The sequence below is a fragment of the Bacillus rossius genome, chromosome 1, assembly GCF_032445375.1.
Source record: "Bacillus rossius redtenbacheri isolate Brsri chromosome 1, Brsri_v3, whole genome shotgun sequence".
Classification (NCBI taxonomy): domain Eukaryota; kingdom Metazoa; phylum Arthropoda; class Insecta; order Phasmatodea; family Bacillidae; genus Bacillus; species Bacillus rossius.
This window is the reverse complement of record NC_086330.1, coordinates 154,285,931-154,308,532: the sequence shown is the minus strand read 5'-3', so window position 1 is coordinate 154,308,532 and position 22,602 is coordinate 154,285,931. Positions and strand designations below refer to the sequence as shown.

General features: G+C 36.8%; 1 protein-coding gene across 1 annotated transcript in view; it reads left to right on the top strand.

Annotated features, from left to right (window-relative positions):
• Window positions 1-22,602, top strand: part of LOC134546312 (nuclear receptor coactivator 3) — a 616,306-nt gene that overhangs the window by 104,343 nt on the left and 489,361 nt on the right. The window lies entirely within an intron of this gene.

The window sequence follows — 22,602 nt, the reverse complement described above, 5'->3', positions numbered from 1 at the left end:
ATCAGATTTATTTATTATAACACGTTTCCATCGTTTCAGTCTCAGGACATCGCCACATTCTTCGATCTTGTCAGCTCTAGGTGCTTCATCACAGTCTATGCCTTTGTCAACAGCCTCAGAGTCACTGTAACAATCACTGTAGAAGACATCCTCTTCACCCAGATTACCGTACGAATTCGCTATCGATGATGTCGAAGTGTCTTCATCGTCTTCATGCTTCCTTTTTAGGAGTCCATCATTTTTACAAAGAATGGAGGATCTACTGAATATAGGCTTGAATGTATTCTCACTTTTCACGGTGTTGATACTTCCATTAGTTTCAGTCTTCCCGAACCCATTAGCATCCTTCAATTTATGTTCTTCCTCACGATCGGGTGAGCTAATACCATCATGCTCAGGACAAGGAAAATTCTTTAGTCTAGTGGATCCATCGGTGTCCTTTATGCCGTAAGTAGTCTTGACCTTACATGTTCTACCATGTCTTTTTAAGCTGTCAATTCGTGTTAACAACCTGCTACAACGATTACAGCTTTACATGTTGCGTAGTGGGTTTCTAGCACAATCATTCTTCTCATGACGTCTAGCATTCCTTCTCATGACAAAATCCTTGCCACAGTATCTACAGCGGATTCCTTCCGATTCAGCTGCAGATAATAAACCATGATCCATGGTAGTTTCTGTGACTAATGTTAGATACAAACTGTCAGTTTTCTCCAATTGGAACCATTTCTTAAATAGAATTTTTTAAATATTTCATCAGCGAGAGTTAAGTTATCTAATGCAAAGCAAATTGATGCAAGTAGTTCTGGCTGTCATCAACAGATGTCGCCACGTGTTGCTTGCAGGTAAATAATATCTATTTCATTAATGCGGGATGCGGAATGCTCACTATCGATCGCAAAGGAAGGTTGGCTTGGCTAGACTCCAAGGAGAAGGAAGTTCGTCCTTCCTGTTAGTGCTTCTTAGATTTCTCAGAGATTATTATTATTCGACTGAGTAATGATTTTTTTTTTAAATTTCCGCCTGGTAAAAATATTACAAGTGATGATTAAGTAGCAGAATTTCACTAATTAAATGCAACCTTGAATAAAAAAATGACATGCCTCATTAAGTAAAAAAAATCCTTCACGCAAAGGTCAATTTCTTATCAGTAACCAGAAGCACTCGGAGAAAACCATCACATGTCTAGTCAGGAATAGTCAGAAGCACCCAGAAAAACCATCAAAATATTGTCAAGAATAATCAGGAGCACACGGAGAAATCCACCATAATATTGACAATATTTTGATGGTTTTCTCTGGGTGCTTCTGATTATTCCCGACTAGACATCTGATGGTTTTCTCCGAGTGCTTCCGATTATTCTTGACAATATTATGGTGGTTTTCTCCGTGTGCTCATGATTATTCTTGACAATATTTTGATGGTTTTCTCTGGGTGCTTCCGATTATTCTTGATAATAATATGGTTTTTTTTCTCCGTGTGCTCCTGATTATTCTTGACAATATTTTGATGGTTTTCTCTGGGTGCTTCTGATTATTCTTGACTAGACATGTGATGGTTTTCTCCGAGTGCTTCTGGTTACTGATGAGAAATTGATCTCTGCATAAAGGATTTTTTTACTTAATGAGGCATGTCATTTTTTTATTCAAGGTTGCATTTAATTAGTGAAATTCAGCTACTTAATCATCACTTGTAATATTTTTATCAGGTGGAAATTTAAAAAAAATCATTACTCAGTCGAATAATAATAATCTCTGAGAAATCTAAGAAGCACTAACAGGAAGGACGAACTTCCTTCTCCTTGGAGTCTAGCCAAGCCAACCTTCCTTTGCGATCGATAGTGAGCATTCCGCATCCCGCATTAATGAAATAGATATTATTTACCTGCAAGCAACACGTGGCGACATCTGTTGATGACAGCCAGAACTACTTGCATCAATTTGCTTTGCATTAGATAACTTAACTCTCGCTGATGAAATATTTAAAAAATTCTATTTAAGAAATGGTTCCAATTGGAGAAAACTGACAGTTTGTATCTAACATTAGTCACAGAAACTACCATGGATCATGGTTTGTTATCTGCAGCTGAATCGGAAGGAATCCGCTGTAGATACTGTGGCAAGGATTTTGTCATGAGAAGGAATGCTAGACGTCATGAGAAGAATGATTGTGCTAGAAACCCACTACGCAACATGTAAAGCTGTAATCGTTGTAGCAGGTTGTTAACACGAATTGACAGCTTAAAAAGACATGGTAGAACATGTAAGGTCAAGACTACTTACGGCATAGAGGACACCGATGGATCCACTAGACTAAAGAATTTTCCTTGTCCTGAGCATGATGGTATTAGCTCACCCGATCGTGAGGAAGAACATAAATTGAAGGATGCTAATGGGTTCGGGAAGACTGAAACTAATGGAAGTATCAACACCGTGAAAAGTGAGAATACATTCAAGCCTATATTCAGTAGATCCTCCATTCTTTGTAAAAATGATGGACTCCTAAAAAGGAAGCATGAAGACGATGAAGACACTTCGACATCATCGATAGCGAATTCGTACGGTAATCTGGGTGAAGAGGATGTCTTCTACAGTGATTGTTACAGTGACTCTGAGGCTGTTGACAAAGGCATAGACTGTGATGAAGCACCTAGAGCTGACAAGATCGAAGAATGTGGCGATGTCCTGAGACTGAAACGATGGAAACGTGTTATAATAAATAAATCTGATAATGCTTATTATGATCACTGGGACGATTGTGATATTAAAAGTATTTATAATAAACAAGCAAGTAAGATGGTGGTAGGAGAGATTGATTACACATCATGGAAAGATCCAAACATATTGGTTGACCGGCTAAGACTTCTTCATGGCTCGCTTTGTGCAGGGAACTATTCGTGCATCAAAGAAATATCCTTCATACTCAAAGAACTGAGGAAAGCTGGGTACATACAATAATGGCTTCTTTTACTTGTATTTGTGTAATGTTGAGAAGTAATTAAATATTGAAAGTAAAAATTTAATGTTTTTATTTCTTGTATTCTGATTTCCAACTAAGCCTGTGCATTTCCGCTACTGTATGTGTGATCATTCCGTTTCCTGTGTGTACTGTGTGTACGTTCCGTTTCCTGTGTGTACTGTGTGTACGTTCCGTTTCCTGTGTGTACTGTGTGTGTACGTTCCGTTTCCTGTGTGTACTGTGTGTATACGTTCCGTTTCCTGTGTGTACTGTGTGTACATTGCGTGTTGGAGCCTAGTAGACTTGTATCCATGTAGCTTCATAGACATGTAGTTTCGTAGCCATGCGGTCTTTTAGTCATGCCGTCTCGCAGCCATGTATAACTCGGAACCAGCTAGATCCTTTTAGACTCGTAGCCTTGTGCCTCGTAGTCTCTTAGACTCGTAGCATTGTAGCCCAATATCATTGGAGCTGTTGAAAGAAAAGGCAGTTGGAGCATTTGGAGCTGTTGGAGCTGTTGGAGCATTTGGAGCCTTTTGTAGCATTTGGAGCCTTTGGAGCCTTTTGGAGCATTTCGAGCCATTTGGAGCAATGGAGCCTTTGGAGCATTTGGAGCCTTTGGAGCATTTGGAGCCTTTTGTAGCCTTTGGAACCTTTTGGGACCTTTTGGAGCCAATGAATATTGGCGCTAATAAATATTGGAGCCAATGAATATTGGTGCTAATGAATATTGGAGCCAATGAATATTGGAGTCAATGACAAATGTGTTGCCTTTTCGTTGATGGTGCTTCCAAATGTGCCGCCTTTTCGATGTCGGTGCTTCCAAATGTGCTGCCTTTTCGTTGGCGGTGCTGCCTTTACTTTGTCGGTGCTTCCAAATAATCTGCCTTTTCGTTGGCGGTGCTGCCTTTTCGTTGTTGGTACTTCCTTTTTGTTGATTGCACGTAGTACAAAATGTAGTGTTTGAATATTTACTAGTTTAAAACCTCTTGGTGTTACTCAAATATTTTTCAAGGTTACTTGGTCCTTTAGAATGTATAAAAATGTCACGATGGATTAATTGAATATAATTAGCTAACGACGAAGGTCATGCGGTCCTGAAATGACTAGCCTATACGTCTGATAATGACATGACTCGGTCTCATGGACTGCAGACAATTGTTCTATATGTGTGGCTTTGTACATGAACGGCTTATATTTTATTCAGATTATTGAAAAATTAGCCTTTCATAGTAGGCAAATCGGCACTGTATTAATTCGTTGGTCAGGTATATTGACTTGAGTTGTTTTTCGTAGAGTGAATGATTAATAAACTCCGCGAAAGGTAATGGAAAACGGAACCTAACATTTCTTTAATAATTAGTTACAACTGTCACTGGTCAAGAATCGAACCGTGGACAGGAATCCAACGATTCAATTTGTAAATTAATAATTGATTTATGCGGAGACAATTTGGAATTTTTCCCGCATTTCTAGCTAAATAATTTCATGATTTCAAGTTGTCGGTCAAATTTCAAGATGGCGGGCACCTCAGTAATTATAAATGATTACTGCACTGTAGCAGGTTAGAATAAAACTAGCATGATGGTAAGACGAGTACACACAAGGTGACCTCCAGCAGACGAAAACAAGATGGTAGCAATGACCACTAGCATGCGGTAGCTCCTGTTAGCATGTACTGAACATAAAATGACGGATCCATGATGGACATCAAGGTCAAAGTCAAAGATCAATGTCAAGGTCAAATGTCAAGGTCAAAGTTCAAGTTCAAGGTCATAGTTCAAGGTCAGCGGTTGCGGACAAAGGTGTGGTGACTAGAAAATTATACTAACATGGTATCAGCACACTCTAGCGGACGAAAACAAGATGGTGATCTCCAGCGGGTGATTTCAAGATGGCGGCCGTCACGAAATGTGCAACGGTGGTTTTAAGGATTTTTTTATTATTTAATTAGGTTGATTAATTTTTATAATGATTTTTAAATTTTTTTCCCGAATCTCTAGCATTAAAATTACGCATTTTCAAGATGGTGGACATGACGTCATGCTCACTGGCGATATATATATGCTATGGAAAAAAAAGTGGTGGGAGTCAGTCTGCCAGCAGCCACCACGGGGGAAGGATCGGTCTCCATTTTTTTTTTGCCCTCACCGGGTTCGAACCGAGGACTCCGAGCTCCGTGGCGTAAATGTTTATTTTTTAAATATTTTTATTAAAATTTTATTAAATGATTTTTTTTATAAATTTTAAAATTTTTTTCATTAAAATCGTATAATAAATAAAAAAGTTAAAGATGGCGACCGTAACGAAAATTACAACGGTGACGTCATAATCCAAGATGACATATTCCATGATGACGTCAGAGGCTTATCGGAGGCTGTCGACATGGATGCTTAAGCCTCTATATGGACATTTCTAGCCGCCGGGATTTTTAAGGACTAAAAACGGGAAATCTTCCCTCTAAAAGAGAAATTTTTAATTTGTGGAATTTTTTGAGATTTTTTGGCGGATCTTGTTTCCACATAAATGGAAATTTTGGCGATTTTTGAGGATTTTTGGGTAAATTTTGCCCAATTTTGGAGAATTTTGAGGGTCAAAGGTCAATGTCCTACTTGTCCCATTACGCTGTGTCCCGTTACACTCATCCAAGAAACCTGCCGTGACGTCACTAATCCAAGATGGCGGACTGGCTCCAGCTCCACGCCCCTGGACCCTGGCGCCGGATGCCCATTCCTATACTACTCACTTCAGCCGCGATGTCTAATGTTTTTAAGAACACTGAAGCTTAAAACACCACGATATAAAATAGTTTGAAATTTAAACAAAATACATTTCTTATTTAACACTTTAATTCTTCCTTGTAATACCACATTTGCCAAAATTAATCACACAAAGTAAAATTAGGCTAATAAAAGGATATATTCACAGTTTAATATTATTTATATTTAAATAAATTTTGTGCCTAATATTGGCCAGCAAAAACACTTTATGTTGCGGTTAAGCCGGCCTTACACGATGTTTAATTTTTGCCATATCTGCTGTGCCAATGGGTATAGAAGTGGGCATAGGTGTTTGCATAGCAGTAGAGAAGAATGAATTTGTTGCTTCACGTAATATACCAATAGAAAAACAGCCACCATAGTTGCCGACCAAAGCAGCTGCATTATGAGTAGAAATGAGCGTAGTATGGTTTTATTTTAACCAAATACTGAAAAGACACATACATTTCAGCATTGGAATCTAAAATTATGTAATCTGGGGAATGAATTATTGTTATTTTTGACGTGACAACGTCTAATAAATTGATGAACGCTGGCTGCACGCACGAAAAAGTGTGCCGTTACGCACATTGTTCTGTTACGCTGTGTCCTGTTACGCACATTGTTCCGTTACGCTGTGTCCCGTTACGCTCATTGTACGCTTGTGCCGCATCTCTCTTCCACTCGATTGGCCTATGCGTCCGAGGAGAAGAAAGACAGCGGCAGCACACAACTTACATTTACACGTGAACTGTTTCGTCGAGTTTATTTAATATGTAAAATATTTTGATTAATTACTTATTAAACTAGTTTTAAAAAATTGTAAAACTGTTTTTTCAACTGAGAAAAATGGACAAGCACACATTAACATAATAGTAATGTCCGTAATTCTTTAATTCTCAGTGAAATAAAACCAGCTCGCACTTCCATTTGACAGGGTTGCAGTTATTATCAGTAATTAATCTACCCATGAAAATAATATACATATTTACACGAAACGTAGTCGTGTTCAATTATGGAGTTTTTTTTAAATTTATTTTGTAATATAAGTAATAAATAAAGTAATATAGGATATATTATATAATATATAATACACTTTGAGTAATATATCATATACTATATATTATATAAGTAATACATTAAAAAATAAATGAGCTATGTATTAAAAGTTATTACAGCAATTACATACAAAAATTAATATTTTTGCGTAAAGTACAATTTGTATATTACAATATTAATTTATATAAAAAATGTAAAACTTTTTATTCGCAGTGACGGGATTTGAACCAAATCAAAAGAAATGCATTGGATTTGAATGCGCATGCACAATGTAAAAATCATGAGATTGTGTATAATCAGTATAATGATGCCAGATATCTAACGTATTTTTGAAGTTGTTATTACGCCTTGCTATGCCGATTTAAGTTTACAATGTGTATTGGAGACTAGTATTGCTACTAGCCAACGTGCGAGAGTTTGACCGCAGCTCGTCGCCCATGACAACAGTTCGTCAATTTCCAAGCTCCTGTGCTGAGGCTACAATCACTGTTACATGAATGAACTGTCAGTCCGCAGGACTATCTCTAATAGGCATAGCCTCGCAACTGGGGAGCTTGCAAAATGACGCTCTGGTTGCAGAGAGCGCTCCTGACGTGTCAGTACCTACTAGAGAACACCACGGCACGCCCCGCAAACGGGAAACCCGACAACACTCACACCTACCGCCTACACGCAGTGTGCAGTTCAGAATCAAGCCCATGGAGACGACTGGGTCGTTAACAAAGCCTCTGCTTTCGGAGATTGTGTGGCGTGCGACGCAGTGTCTATCGAAGTTTATCATCTCCTCTTCGACATGGCTGTTGGCTCTTAATTTATGCTTAATTACGGAGAAGAACCGCACCTCAGACTGCATCTGTCATTTTACTGAAACAACACTGCGTTGGTGAAAAATAGTCATTCAAGGCTTGAGAAGGGTAGTTTTTCCTTCCCTGTTAACATTTTAGTATTCCTTCTTTTCAGCGATTCTGTTCCTTTCGTTAAGTAGATACACATTTCCTCATTCGTTTAGAAATATTAAAATCTAAATAATTAAGATTATACATTTATTCAGTCTGTGTCAAGGACTGCTGGAGCTACTGTGGATCAGGATACACATTAAACGTTATTTCACACGGTCAAGTTATTCTTCAAATCACGTTTTTTATATTAATTTTGATTGAATTCAGTACCTCGAATGAAATTTGTCACTAAAACGTCATAACTGGGGCCATTTTCGGGATATTAATGCGATTGCCGCTAAACATTGGTACCATTTGAAATTATGGATGAAAAATTACATTCGAGAATTTAAGGAGTATGTTCGAAACGAAAATATTTTAAGTAATAGGAAAATTAAAATTCTTTAACATGAAAAAGGTTCCGATTATGATGGTTTTTAGAAACGTCATAGGTCGTTCAAGTGAATGTGATTTGATTAAACATTTGATCGTTAAAAATGACCTCTATAGATGTAAAATTTTCCAGTTGCTTAGCTGTTAAAATCCTTACACAAGTTAAAAGTTAAAATCCTTACACAAGTTAAAAATTTTTTAACGTAAATATGAAATAATGACTAAGTCGGAGACTGGGATATAATTGTTATGACATGGCCTCTTATGGTTCGGCTAACCCGTTTTGTTGTGTGTCTGCATATAAATGTCATTATTTATTCAGGGCAATCTATGAACATATTTCACCATATGAACATTGCATATAAAGTTGTGTCGCAAGTTTTGTTGTCTGCCATGTACTGTACGTTATTTGAAGTTTATTTCCTATGTTTATGCAGCCGGGTAATGCATACAACGTTGGCTCGGTCTCACATGCCATGATGATAATTTAATTTCCTCGTCTTTAATTTAAGGCCTGTTTCTGAAATTTTACATCTGGTATTCTGTCACCAGTATTTTCAACAAATATCCACTAATTCGATAATTTTGAACATTTGCGCGCCTTTTTACACACATTAAATTACAATTAGTGACTGTCTGTTGAAAAAATTGGTGACAGAACAACAAATGCAATGAAGGGTGTTAGAATCCCAGGAATAGTCCTTAGTCTAGGGTGACCAAACGTCCCGTAAAAACGGGATTGTCCCGTTTTTTAACGATCGTACACGGGGTCCCGAAAAAGTTTCCCGGGACGCCTAAATGTCCCGTATTTACGTTGGGTTGATGATACACTTTTTTCGCGCCTCTCCTCAGGCCGTCTTCCCCTCTCCTCGACAGATGAACTCGCCCATTTTAGTTACCTTGTTTAATTATGTTTTTAAGTATGTCATAATACTTATAATAAATAAGTATTCACTACAAAATTGTTGTTTTTATTTATTATACGCCTCACAATTTAAATTAAATTACATATTCATAGGTAAATTGAAAAAGATTTATAGGTCTCAAATTAGCAAAAAAAGAGCATGTTTGAATGATTACGTCTCGATGGAGGCCCCTCTGACTCTTTAGCTGGAGGGTATCGCCCCCAAATCCTCCTCGGATGTGTCCCGTTTTTTCAAGTTTATGATTTGGTCACCCTACCTTAGTCTCATTTTCTCGTCATATTTATCGACATGGCATGGGAGATCGAGACCTAACTCCTTTAGTTCACAATGTTTGATAAATGTAAGATTTTATAAGTTTAATGACCGGCATTGTCGAACGGGGAATTTCTATGGGTTATTTGAAAATCACGCGTGGATCAGCGGCACCGCACGCGCTGTGTCGCCCAGCGCGATAGCTGCGGGAGAGAAGGCTGACCGGGGAGATGTTGCCGCGTGACTTCTCCGTGGCCCGCGATCTGCGCGGTCACTCAGAGTGGATCGAGGCAGCAATGTAAGATATTGGTAGGGACAAGATTGTATGGCGATTGCGATAAAACAGAAATGACACCGAAAAACATGCCATAACACTGCATAACGCCGAATGCTATTTAATACACCATACAGCACTTAAATGCAAATTATATCATGGAATTAATTTAACCAAAACTTAATTGAAATCTAAAAAAAAAAAGGAATCTTTTAATGTTTTAAATTCAAGAAATGTAATTTCCGGATAAAAAAAATTGTACCATAGTGCATAGACAAGAAAAAATAATTTAATTTGTTTAAGGCGCGTCTCTTATTGAATCATTTTAAAACCACAACTGCTCGCCAATTAATTTTTATTGCGCTGAATGTATCTGTTTTAGACCAATTATTTTATCATAAAAATACAGCTTATTAATTTTATCTTTATTTTGGTGAAGTAAGGGCTACCTACTAGACAAGACAGTTTTTATACAAATAAAAACCATATCACCGAAATCTTCTGTTTTAAAAACGACTAAAAATGAAACCATAAAATGTCTCTAGATATTGGTCATCAAGGTTCGGTCTCACACGCTCACGTGGTTATCACCACCACCAACAGGGACTTTCCTGTAAGTGTGCTTCGATAGCACTCTTGTATTTGTTGCGGGCTCACAATTTTTACTAATATTAGTTATTTTCGAGCTGGAAAAGGCCAATCAAGTGTTTATAACTATGGGCACTTGCTTTGAATTTTACCGCTATTACATGATATTTTATATGTACATGTTGAGAAAATTAGTGACAACAGAGATATCGAGAAACGTTAATTGAGAGCAATGACATGAAAATGAAATAATCAACATGGTAAATAAGAACGAGCCTTAAGTTTGGAATTTGGAAGAAAAAAGTTCAGTGTTAAAAGTCATTGACTATGAGGATTTGCTTAATTGTCAGTAAAATAGGATTTTGGAAGATGGCTGGTAAATTTCTTATAAATTAAGGCAGGAACGTCACTTGAAAACATGATTTTAGTCAGGAAAAGTACTATTCTGAGTATTTCTGTGCCACTAAGAAAATTTTAGGTGGGTAATTTTTTGACGTGACAATGTCTAATAAATCGATGAACGCCGGCTGCACGCACGAAAAAGTGTCCCGTTACGCACATTGTTCCATTACGCTGTGTCCCGTTACGCACATTTTTCCGTTAGCTGTGTCCCGTTACGCACATTTTTCCGTTAGCTGTGTCCCGTTACGCTCATGGTACGCTTGCGCCGCATCTATCTCTCTTCCACTCGACTGTTTATAAAGTGAAGTGAAAAGTTAAAGTGGTTTTCATTGCTTATTACAACAACTATTTCGGCAATAAAGGTTAATTATTCTTTAAAAATCTGATTACTAGTATAATTTCAAGTATTTATTCTTTTATTATTAAAATAAAAATGATTCAATTTTATTCATAAAGTATGCAATCATTTCACCAATGTTTTGTTATGACGTCACGTTAAACTATCGTCCGTAACCGACTTTACAGACAACAATTTTTTTTTTTAATTCTGAGGAATTTTTATTTTTTGAGTTGTAACCTGTATAAACTTTTAAATAAATTTGTATATCTGCTGCTGAATGCGATGAAGTTACGATTAGGTAAACTTGTTTTATGTGACTATTCAGGAGGGAAGGAATTTTCATTGAAATTATCTAATCAAACAGGTTTGTTGAATTTTTCGAACAATTTTTATAATGTTCGTTTCAGCTTAAAAGAGTCGCGAATTATTCCCGTTTTATTCAGGAATGAGCTAAATTCCGGAATTAAGAATATCCAAAATAGTAGTGGGAATTCGGCCCATTCACATTTGATTCTGTACGCAGTAGCTGGAAACACTCCATGGTCAGGTGACTGCCTGCCACCACGATGACCCGGGTTCGATTGCCGGCGGGGTCCCGAGTGGGAAACGTGGCCGATGTTGCCGTCAGCCGATGGGTGTTATTGGGACACTCCCGTTAACCCCTTCCCACGCAATACCTCTCCAACACACACACCAATACCAATCCATTCTGTAAATGCTCCATTCTCATCTCTACAAGGAACCCGCCTAGTCAGGGTAGTATCTGTGTTAAGTGAGGCGGGACGCTCGCTGGAGCTTCTGGCGCGGGGTGGCCTCTGGACCGGCGCGCAGTCTTCTCGTCGTGCGTAGGGCAACTGTGAGATTTGAACGATAACCATAACATTATATGGCGGAGAGAAATTAAAGTAAAAGTGTAAAGCAAGTCACTTTTAAATGCTTTCAACAACCTGTACCGGGTGTTTCATGCCTAAAAATACAGTCCTAAAAATACGTCCCTCAGTTTAAAATCGAAATACGGAAACGCAACAACTTATCCGACTTAAATGTGTATTCTTACATGATTTTCGTAAACAAACGCCACTAGGGTATTTTGAGCAGTTTTTCAGATGACAATTTTATTTGTTCTGCACTCTGTATGTGTGCACAGGTAGGCGGGGCCTTGAGCCGTAATTCATTGAAATCACCCGCTTGACGGTCTGCTGCTTAGAAGACTGGCGACTCCACTTGTTGCTGGGTTGCTGGGTTGCTGGGTTGCTGGGGACAGTTTGCGACTGTGCTCATGATTGTGAGTTCGGCGTGCGAAACAATAAAATAAAAAAAGAGGTTTTGTGGGTCTAGTTGTTGCGCTTCCTGTGTTAAATTACCGAAGAGCCACCCTCTTCCCCTCCTTCCTGAGCGGACTGGTTTCCTTGCGTGTAGTTCGCAAGTCTTTTGCTCGCCCCCCCCCCCCCCCCCCCCCCATTTTGTGGTCAGCGCGTGTGACGTACAGTCTTTTAGTCCAAGGACGGATGTAAAGGGAGGGGGCGGGGTTGGGGAGGCAGCTCTCCCCACCCAGGTTGTCGAGTAAAAAAAATCGTTAAATGGATTAGTCATGCTATGTATGGCATCATGAAAGAGGTAAAATCCCGAAAAAAAGTCCCCTTTTTCTATAGCGTTTTGAGCTGGAAACGTCTTTGCTGTAGTCCAAAGTTCGATTATAAACCGGGATTGTAAATACTATTTAAAAGTAGCAATATATATTTAAAATTGTTTTTACATATGAAAGTGAAATAATTTTTCTTAATAAAAAACGCGAGAGAGTGAAAATGACGTTTTCGTGCAGATACGTTATCGGTATATGATAGGATGTACATTATAAATAATACTATCTATGAAGATCTCTGTAAACAATGCCGTCTTGTCATTAATAATAATAAAAAAATTGGAGATGGATATACGGCTGCTTACATTAAAAACGTTTTGTTCTAGATCAAAATTCAACCCGTCAGTGAAGTAGATGCATGAAAAAGAGCTGCTGCGTAAATGAATGTTTTCATAAATGTAAATGTGATTGGCTAAACATAGTGTAAGGGTACAGAGTATTATCAGGTGTCAAAGTTGTTTATTTTGATTTCTTTGAATCTAGTTGCCATGGTTACTGTAAGTTAGTAAATATTGTTTGTTTACTTGGCGGCAACAAACAAAGAAAGAGATTTTTGGCTGTGACCGAAGCTGGTTTGGTTAGTGTGTGAGTCCAGTAATTTCGGTGGAGTGTTATTGAAGTTGAAACAATATGAAGTATATCTTTATTATTGAGTTGTATATATCAAGGATCCATACATCTGAGTTACATATGTTTATACTATTCCGTGTCCAAAATTGATGGTAATAAAAATAGTTACAATTACGACGATTTATTCAGCATCAAAAGGTACGCCATTTTATGCTTTAATAATTGTAATCCCAGTGACGCCATCGCTGTATAATTTATTAACGGCGTAATATCGAGTTGTAATCTGGACATTTTGACTCATTTAAGTGCAATAACTAAAGTAACATTAGTTGTAATGGGATTTGTTTCCACGGAATAATCGACAATGTTCAGCACACTGCACACTCAGGTCTAGTGGTCTTGAGTGTAGTATCTCATGAGTCTACCGACTATAGCAGCATTAAAATTTAACCCTGAGATTATTATTATAAATTTTACAAACTTTTGGTACATGTGCACACCGATTAAGGGCTACGCTAATTCAGGTATCATATCCCGATTTTTATTATGGAAGTTGGAGTATTTTCAAGTATTATTATTTTCATATTATTTTATTAATTTTATTACATGCTTATAGATTTTTTACGTTGTTTGGATTGCATTCAAATAAAATGAGTTCTAATTTCTTACTGATTATTGTATGTTTTACCAACTTGCCTCATTAGTTGTGTGCATATTTATGTTACCCTTTCACTAGTTACTCTGTTGTTACACATGATTGTAGAGTAGTGCAGCTTGGGTAAGTTGTCTCCCTATAGAAGTGTGTTCAAGCTCTCACTTACCCTGCAAATCGTAATTTTCAGAGTAAGCTTACAGAGTGATAGACCGATAATAGGAAATCGTTCCAAAATAAAGTAAAATGTTAAAATATACTAGTGTTAACTAAATGTAAAAAGTTAAAGGTACTATCTAAACCTGGCGTTGACACTGGTTATCGCAATTTTTGTGTCCTTTATTATTGCTTACGTCTTTCATATTTATTAATAAAAAAAAACATGTATAATGTATGGTAATATTAACTTTCGACCTGATTTTCTGTTTTATTTAGAAATTTTTTTTTGTACATTTGGAAACTTTTGACTATATTCAAAAAAGTTGTTGTACAGCTACCGCGCTTTAAAGCTTAATGCTGTAATCTACACTATTTTATTGTTTCTGCATTTAATAGTGCAATTATTACTATAGATTCGAAAACTTTAACATTAGTTTATATAAATGATTGTTGCTACACGCAAGACCATTCACAACCAAATTTTATTTGACGGCATGGACGTCTTGGAGGTAATAAGTACGCGAGTTGGTGTGTAAAAATTTTGCCTTGTTAATAATAATTGTCAAAATAAGAACGACCCCCCTCTTTTTGTATAGAGAACCATATTTTGGTTATAATTAAGTTTAACGATAATTCCTTGCATATTTTGTTATTTACGTATGTTTAACAATACACTTTATGGTGGTATTTTTATTATTTTTTGTTGTGCGTTATTTTCAAGCTATTATACCATTTTCTAGCATAATTAGTCTTCATGCAGCTACGAATTGTTTTTATTTCTAATTGCTAGCCAGTTGACTTCAGCTTCAGAATAGACGCCCCCTCCATAGACCACAACTCCACCAGAAACCTGCCTTGGAACGAACTGGATCAGGCAACAAGGTATCTGAAGACGCATCTCTGGAACAGCTACTCAGCAATATTACTCCGCGGCTTACCTACTGCATGAATCTATGTGTGTATGTGTGATGACTGGTATTTATGGGATACTATCTGGTATTATCTTATATTGACAACGAATGACTTTTAACCATAAATTACATCCAAGCAGGTGTACGCCTGTGCTTGATTTAGAGTTACATATGTATTAGTTTTCTGTTTAGCTTTCATTATTGAATATTTTGTCAGAATTAAGACAAATGATATCAAGCACCCCACGTTTTTAGTTATACAGAGTTTTTGTGCATTATTTGGCTGTTAAACAAAAAAAATTAAATTTAAAAATCTTATTCATTTTTTTTTTTTTAATTTTAGTTCATTCAACGATAAAAGCCCAGAATAAATCGGTACAATGATTAACCTCCAGTGCTTAAAATTCCTTAGAAATAAGTTTATCAGTTTTGACACCAGATTATAGCCCGCCAAGCTGTTTACTTGGACTCGTTTCTGCCGCGGAGTGAGGCAGGAAAATCCTCGTGTTTCTGGGGTGATGATTTCGCGGGCCCGCACAATGCTGGAAGGCTGATTAGGTTACGACTTACTCGCTTACATATATAATTTTTTTTTCGAGGTTAAACTCAAAACAGATGACCCTAGGGTTAGACCGCTCCACCACCGATCTCGTCATATAATACATTTGTAACTGCGTTTATTTTCCGATTTTTCCTTTAATTGTTTTTACTGATATATTTCAGGATGCAATTTTTTTTCTTCTTACACTCGAGCACCGGCAGGACCTTAATTCAAACCGAAGATTATGATTTACCCAAATATCCCACGTCAGAATAGGATGGTTGCCAGATTCTGTTTGTGCTATTGGTAATACAATGATGGAATTCATATCTTCAAGGTACACGATTCTTAACCAAAACATAGTGCAACACAACATAGACGCAGGATATCTGATAACTTGGCGAATAGCCTTTAGAACTGCCGTTGAACAAGAGCCAAGATACAAAAATGCGTAGACGTTTTATATAATATCATTATTTTAGTGCTTTAGTGCCTTAGATATTAATGTGGGAAATTAAAAAGCCTGCATTTGTATTTGTGTCCTTGCTGAAGGACATAGCCAGTGCTCATTAAGCTTTCACATATTTTGCGCGAATAATTGTAGTATTAGAAGTGTTGACTTGGTGGTTCTTGCTTCTGGCAGGCGTGCCAAAGATCCTGGGTTCTTCTTCTTTTCATCCACACCGCGGGAGGCAGTGGCGAACCATCGCGAAATCACCTTGTTTAAATATCCCTGGCCAGCAATTGCTGCAACGACGCCTCGGGACCGGATCATCTCGAAGTAACCTCTCGTGGGGTATGCGACTTGTGGCGAAACCCAGCCGTAGGGCACGGTATAATAATCGATATTTAGTATCGATTAGTTTCCTTTCGATACCCATACCTTTTGTACTCGATACTTTTATCCATGTGTCTTTTTTGACAAGCATCAAATGATTATATCTATTAAATATATATTTTTTTTTTATAATTTATAATAAAATGACGAAACAGGCTATCAGCTAAACAATTAGATAAAATATTGTATTTGAGTGATTGTATGGAAGAAGAGTGGGAAGTATAAACAGATTTTTTTTACTTCCATTTAGGTTTAGGTATACATACTTTCCAATCTTTTCACAGTTTTACTGATTTTCTGATTTGTAATTTCGTGTCTTGTGTAACAAAAAGTTGTTATAAAAATGTAGATTTAGTTAATTGTTTATAATTAAATGTGACAAAAACAACTATAAGTGTCGGAGGAAAATTCCCGATACCTCAGCGTATCGGTACTTTTAATTCGATACAGTTTCCTTACCTAGTCGTAAGAAAACTTGAAGCAAGTGTTGCAGACGTGTGCCTGTTGTTTCCCCGGTCCCCAGGTGGCCGCTCTTGTCAGCCGGGCCGAGCCCTCGAAGCGTGTCGCTCGCTGCAGTTTTTGCGCTGCCCCTCCTACTGTTCCACATCAGGAGCCCGCGACGGGTTCTTGTGCCATCCTGGTCTTACTGCCCTCCTCCGTAGTCCCCATCCCTCGAGTCCCGCGTGTGGCGACAACAGGTGGCTCGTACGATTCCGCGTGGCTCCTGCCGTCTCCTGATCCCTCTCTGAAGCATGGCCGCTAGTGTTTCTGAAGCCTGCTCCGGCAGTGGAAAATACATTCTAAAGGTTCTTACTAAGTGAACATTTTAGCCACTCAGATTATCTTTGAATCCGTTAACTAGTGATCAAATATTTTGTATGTTTTTTTTAATGCCGAAAAATGTGAGCTGTTACAAATTAAGCTTCCATAGTTTTAAATATTATTTAAAGTCCGAAATACCACAATAAATCAACTCGGCAGCGTTTATGTAAACGAATATTACAGAGGCAGTGAGTGAAATGTGTGATATGTTATTCCATGTGAACCTTCATAGCTACTTTTCCTGAAGACTCGGGTATCAGGTGAGGTATCACTTGCCCATTGTACTGGTCTCCATTGTTTTTATGTCCTGGTTGTGGCCACGAATTTACATTTGTTCGCTGCAGTCTTTTTTTTTCGCAACCCAAAACATTTCATATATACTGCTGGGTACGTGCTGTTGCGTTCCATGACTGTTGCATCGTGGTAGACTTAAAATAGGCCTTACATGCTACACAAAGCTTGATGATAGTACCAGCATCACGATACTGATACTATACGCACAGGTTGATGTATAATACAGACCGATTCTTGTCTATGCGCATAAGTCTATCATTGGCTTACAATTTGCCATAGAGTTGTCATTGGCATGCTCATTCCATTCAACTACTGAATGTTCAAGAGTAATTTGACGCAGAAGATAATTTCAATGTATCATTCATGACATATCAGAAACAGTAGCGGACGTAACCCCGAAGTTTCAAAAAAAAGTTGTAGATGTAGTAGAGAGTTCTCCCGCTAGATGGGTTTAATATATACTTTCACTAAACAGCTTCCCAGACGGTTTCAGTTTGTAGGTTAACTTTTATCGTAGTATTGTTTTTCTCTTACTGTTCTCGTGTTCCGCCTGCGAAGTCGTTATGGCAGCTTTAAAAGAACAAAGAGTGTGTTTGAAATATTGTTTCCTGCTTGAAAAATCGGCAACGGAATCTTACCAAATGCTTCAACAGGCTTTCAATGAGGATGCTATGAGTAGCATACAAGTTTTCTAGTGGTTTGGGATCTTTAAGCGTGGTGAGATGAGTGTTGAAGACCATGCTCTTCTGGGCGCTCTTCAACATCTCGAAACATTGAAAATGTTGAACAAATCTGCCACAAAATCGAGGATCGTCGTTTCATGATCGACGAAATTTCAGAAGAGACAGGAGTGAGTTGGAGCTCGTTCAGCGGATTTCGACTGAGGATTTGCAAATGAGACGCGTTGTTGCCACTAAATTTATTCCTCGCCTTTTCAAACAGGATAAAAATAAAACATTCGATTGAATTTGAGCCAGTACTTGAAAAAAGAGATTGAAAGTGATCCTAAAGTTTTGACCAAAGTCATTACAGGTGATGAGAGTTGGTGTTACGGGTATGACCCAGAAACCAAGCAAGCGTCAAGCCAGTGGAAGTCTCCCAACTCCCCCGGACAAAAAAAGGACTAATACATTTAACACATTCCGTCAAGTGAGCCTCTGCGTTAAAAAAAAAAAAAAATTGGTTGTCTGTAAAGTTGGTTTACAGACGATAGTTTAACTTGACGTCATAACAAAACATTGATGAAATTATTGCATACTTTTATGAATAAAATTGAATCATTTTTATTTTAATAATAAAAGAATAAATACTTGAAATTATACTAGTAATCAGATTTTTAAAATGCAAGAATAATTAACCTTTATAGCCGAGATTATTGTTGTAATAAGCAATGAAAACCACATTAACTTTTCACTTCACTTTATAAACAGTCGACGAAACAGTTCACGTGTAGATGTAAGTTGTGTGCTGCTGCTGTCTTTCTTCTCCTCGGACGCATAGGCCAATCGAGTGGAAGAGAGATAGATGCGGCGCAAGCGTACAATGAGCGCAACGGGACACAGCGTAACGGAACAATGTGCGTAACGGGACACTTTTTCGTGCGTGCAGCCGGCGTTCATCGATTTATTAGACGTCACGTCAAAAAAGACTAGTGAGGTCGAATGTTAAGAGGCCGTGTCAGTAAATGTTTATTTCCAATATTCTGCTCTAGAAGTTCTCTCTTTTAACAGTGAGATTTAGTGGCTTTTTCAACCGAAGGAACTGTAGCCGCAGCGCGTGATAAAGCTACTATATATACCCTTATCACAGGATTAGTGGGAAGGTTGACAGCTCGAGTTTACTCGACGAAAAATGTATCTGGTTCCTCGACAATCTGAGAGGATGACAATCTGACCGGCGGCTCACTAGGAAATTGCGGATGCAGGGATTCAGAATCAAGAAACCTCACTTATACAACTATGGTATGAGTCGAATCTAAAAATTTTAATACTTTAAACGTATCGGAATACAATTAATCTTCAAACATGTGGTAATTATTCTTTATCTGGATGTAATAGTCCGTGATAAATAATGTTAGTTGACATTAAAAAGTATACGAAATTCATCATGTAACGTTTTAAAAGGATAATAACATAAATGCATATGCTTAGATATTGCATATGCATCACACACAATCTAAATACAATCTCACTTAAGTCAGACTACCTAATTTTTTACAATGCACCATCATACAGTTTAACAGAGGTAGGTGAACCTCTTATCGACGTTGTTTCAAAGAATTTAAATTTACAAATATTATACTATTTATCTTAATACGATATGTAGCCTACCTTTATGAATACGAACTTACAAAAAAATTATTGAATTTATCACATTACACTTTAACATTACACAAGACTAAAACACTAACAAAACTTAATTTTATACATTGCTGTAGCATATTAGAAGACGAAATAACTCACAAGACTAACATTAAGAGGGCTGCATTACAAATTTACTTTACAGAGAAGAAAATATCCTTTCAAGATATTTCATTACCTCATTCATTACATAATACTGCCGTTGATGTGATCGTAGATATAAAGTATTTAAAAAATATATTCCATTATGTTTATGTAAATATTTTGAAAACGTTATTGCTTAAAGATGCTCATTATTTAAATAATAACGAATCTTTTACTTTTATGTACTGAACAAACAAAATACTTATAAGTTAATAAGAATAAGCTTAGTTGAGTAACATCTTCAATTTGTATTGAATTCAATGTACATATCGAAAATCATGTACAATGAATGCAACAGATTGAATTCAATAAATATTTGATCTTGTGAAACGGCCATAATATTGATGTAGATTAGGGACCGGAAAAATTCGCGGTTTCGACGGCCTTCAGGATAGACTGGACATTCCCCTGTACACTCGGGCAAATAATGGCAGTTCATTTGCTGCTGACTTGTTAGTCGTCTCAGCTTGTTTGTCTGTGATTCGATCCTTCTTTGGTTGGTGTTTTATAATTGGTTGAGATTCGTCCAGATGAACAGTAAGCCAATAGCAAAATCATCTAAAAGGTATATGTATTTGACTTCTAGCCTATCGCCGAATGAATCCGCGAATTTTTCCGGTCTTTATTAATTATAGATGCTCACATGCATCGTGAGAGTCCGTATAAAGCCTATTACAATTCTATAAGTATACATTAAAATGCTTTTAAAATATACATGTGTAATATAATTAAAACTTGTTTAAGTAAGATCATCACAAAAAAAATGAAAATCCTTCAACAGTAAGTGATGTTTTATAAGATTTTAACAAAACACACTTACAATAAGAGAATACTAATCATACCACAAAATTCAACACAAAATATACATTCCAGTAGGCGCTACGTAAAAACAACTTATATTTTTATGCTGATAACTCTGCATTGTTTTATATATATCATTATTTCTAACTTTTAATATTCTCTACACATTAACTGAAATTACTTATTTACAGAGTCTTAGCTAATGTTGGTCTGTACCACATACAGTTCGTACGATATCTCTACGCAAAACACATACAGTTCATTATTAGTAATATCAATTATATTTCATGAACATAATGAAATTAGTATAGGCCCTAGGTTGTTCACTGTTAATTGAGTACTTCTGAAGTATTTTCATTGTGAGTTAACATACATACCAAATGCCATTCTTCCATTAAAGTTACAAAGAAGACAACAAGATAATATAAATATGTATGTAGTACCATATTTTAAACCCCTATTAAATGAATAATAACTCAATCTCTATTCTGGACTATTAAGTAATAATTTTTATTAATGTTATTTATAACTTAAATAAAATGACAACTAACAAATTAGTAAAAAAATATAATTACGTGCGATATAGTGTGACATTTGTACTTGGACGGCAAACGAATATAATAAAATGTCTATGACAATGTTAACTTTACTCATTATTATGGAAAGAAACAAAATGGGCAGATAAGCATATTCTACGCTGACATTTAAAAATGCTCAATTTAAAATGAACATTCCAAGAAAATTTATTTTATATCACCACAAAAAATCAAACTGCGGCGTCATTTTCCCGATGACAAACAAAAAAGTTGTATGGTCGCGAATAATACATTCGTATGGCGTCACATCAGCGGAATATTCCCTTGGCATAAATGTGTGAATTCTGTGGCACTAATGGAGAAGTAAACCTTCGCTCGAACACAAAAACAAATGAACGAACAGCTTTTTTTTTTTTGATAAGATGTGTAATCGGAGACCCCTGGGGTGGTTGAAGAGTGTCAGGTCGGTCGCCAGACCAGATAGTAAAAGCTCAGGGGCTGAGGATAGAAAAGGCATATCTCCAAATTATTAAGTATAAATGTTGTCATGTAATAGTTAAAGACTTGATTACACCCAGGTTTATAAACCCATCATGATCATGAAGACACTGATCGGAAGGTAATGTGCAATACATTTCAATGGCGTTTTCAGTTTTTGCTAAATAATTATAAATATAAGCAAAATTTCAATGTATCTGGACAAATCAAAATATTGATAATATTATTTTCATCACAGAAATAATATATGATATGATAAATAAATTTGAAAAAAGCGGTTATGTTAAATGTATTGTATACTTTCAGTAGGCAAAATTTCCGGCCCCTACCTCTTATAGACTTTGAGAAAAACTGCCTTTTAAAATAACATTAATATAGATAGGAGCGCAAATTTGTGACACGGCCTCTTAAGACAATGATCATTGTCTCTTTTTTTTATGTCCTTGGAATTGTGCACCGGAAATTTGTTCCCCCTGGCCAGACTGTTAACCAGCACTTTTATTTGGAAGTTTTTAACACGTTTGCGAGAGGATGTGTGGAGGAAACGCCCGGAACTTTGGCTATCAGGTGACTGGTTCCTTCATCACGACACCACCCCCGCACACACGGTCTTACAAGTGAACCGCTATAGTCCATCCACGGTAACCTCCTACTTTTCTGAAGCCCTGCTTTTCACCGGATCTACTTTAATGTCACTATGTATCCTTCCGCCGTATGTAAACAAAAACATTGCCATGTGACAAATGTCAAATGGTTTGTTTACAATCACCAGCTGTCAAAACAATGTGTGTGTGTGTGTGTGTGTATGTATGTATGTATGTATGTATATATATATATATGTATATGTATGTACATATATATATATATATATATATATATATATAAGTAATTTGAATATGATCTAAGTATACATGTATATGTTCATAACATTTATGATACCCAATG